The sequence below is a fragment of the Hippocampus zosterae genome, chromosome 6, assembly GCF_025434085.1.
Source record: "Hippocampus zosterae strain Florida chromosome 6, ASM2543408v3, whole genome shotgun sequence".
Classification (NCBI taxonomy): domain Eukaryota; kingdom Metazoa; phylum Chordata; class Actinopteri; order Syngnathiformes; family Syngnathidae; genus Hippocampus; species Hippocampus zosterae.
This window is the reverse complement of record NC_067456.1, coordinates 1,746,790-1,749,122: the sequence shown is the minus strand read 5'-3', so window position 1 is coordinate 1,749,122 and position 2,333 is coordinate 1,746,790.

Sequence of the window (2,333 nt, the reverse complement as noted above, 5' to 3'; positions counted from 1 at the left end):
TGTTTTTTGACAGCATTTCATTCATTTCAAAGACAAAGAAGAACAATGGCTGGTGGATAATAGGAAGGAGTTCTTTGAATTGTCATTGCAAATGCAAGAGTTTAGTACAGTACGTGTTGTGAAGAGGCGACTTCTGTTTTTTTTAAATTTTTATTTGTATTTTTTATTTTATTTATTTTTTTTTGCCGAACCGTGGTCTCTCGTGGCCAAAACTATTCACGGCCTCGAAACGCCTTAGTGCACTGTGATGTTTGGGTCGCAACATCACAGTGATATTTATTTGAAAAAAGTCAGCGAGAGAGAAGCCCGGCCCGACCCGACCCGAAGCAATGATTGACATTTTAGGCTTTAGGGTTGGGCTCGGGCGATTTGGTAGTCCAATGGTTAGCACGTCGACTTCACAGTGCAGAGGTTCAATTCCAGCTTCGGCCTCCCTGTGTGGAGTTTGCATGTTCTCCCCGCGCCTGCGTGGGTTTTCTCCGGGTGCTCCGGTTTCCTCCCACATTCCAAAAAAAAAAAATGCATGGCAGGCTGATTGAACGCTCTAAATTGTCCCTAGGTGTGAATGTGAGCGTGGATGGTTGTTTGTCTCTGTGTGCCCTGCGATTGGCTGGCAACCGAATCAGGGTGTCCCTTGCCTACTGCCCGAAGACAGCTGGGATAGGCTCCAGCGCCCCCCCGCATGATGTGCTCATGCGCATTAAGCTGTTGGGGCAGCTATTAGCCGAGGTTGACAGGTATGCAATGCCGACTTCAACCGATGTTAATGTGAGTGAATGGTCTTCTTGTCTATCGGTGCCCGGCGACCGGTTCAGGGTGTACCCCGCCCCAAGCCGGATGGGGTAGCTGCCACCCAGGACCCTCATGAGGCACAGCAAATGGCTCGATGGATGTTTACAAGAGATTTCTTTAGGATTTGATGATCAGGTCATCAGCCAGCTCTGAAGCAGCATGTGAACGTTCTTGATTATTTGAATCAGGTGTGTTGCACTTGGGAGAGCTGGAAACAGGCAGGACAGCGGCGAAGAGCTCCAATTTGATTGAAACCAGTCGCAATGAAGAGTTGACTAGATGTCGGAAATGAAGAAAGTTACAGATGTCTCAAATGTCTTTTTTTTACGAGGGCAATGTGATTTTCAGACAGCGGCAACAAATACGCAGTCTGGCTGTGACTGGCGAGGAGGGCGTTTTCACAAAGCAGAACGCAATGAGGCGGCTTTAGCCTCTTGTCTCCTGATTGGGCACACCCCTCTAACGTAACACCCTCCTCACTCTCTGCGGGGAAGCAGCCCCTCAGCCTCCTCCCTCTCCTCCCCAAAACATGAAGCCATCTCTCGGCCGATATGGAACCAGCCCAGATGGCCAATCACAGCCCGGCGGGTTGGGCGGCGTGCGCGCGCAAACTGGGGGTAGGGGGACGGACGTTCAAGATCTCGATGTCCGCCGGCGACCTGTAGTACACATTTCAAAGAAAGGTCATATGCATAAAAACAAGTTGTATAAAATTAAAAACGGATCTGGTATCTTATTGCTTTCATATCTTACTATACTTATACTATACTTATGATATTAGTGTGATATGTAACATGTCACCTACCTGAAGAAATTCCATTTTTATTGAATGAAATATATATATATATATTTTCACATGGCGAAATAAACAAGCTCACTGTATTCCGAGCGAATTAATTAATGCCCCTATATAGTGTTCACCTATTGGATGGCAATGTGCGTTTAAGATTGCACTGGACTGGTCAAATTTAGATAATAACATAGAAATCCATATGAAATTCATTGCATTCATTTGCTATGTGCAAATTGTAAGTCTCATGATAGCGCTTGTATAGTGTGTGTGTGTGTATATCTATATCTATATCTATATCTATATCTATATCTATATCTATATCTAGATCTAGATATAGATATAGATATAGATATAGATATAGATATAGATATACACACACACACACACACACACACACACACATATACATTCATACACACACACACGGGCACGCACGCATGCACACACGTATACACAAACACAAAGCGACTCCAAGTCTGGAAAACCCCGAAAAATCTCCAGAAAAGGCTACATTATATGATCTCTACGGAAAATGGGTAGAAATGTGGGGGGAAAAAAATCCCTCAAAAATCGTAAAATACCCCCAAATCATCTTTCTGATCAGGCACCTGGGTGGCCGAATGAGCCAGAGGCGGGGCCTCTGGCGTTAAAACGCCCTTTTTTGTGACGTCACTTCACACATGGGCATGTCTTGTACCTCTTCGCCAACCCCGCGGAAACACTTCATTGACAGCCGAAACACACGCGC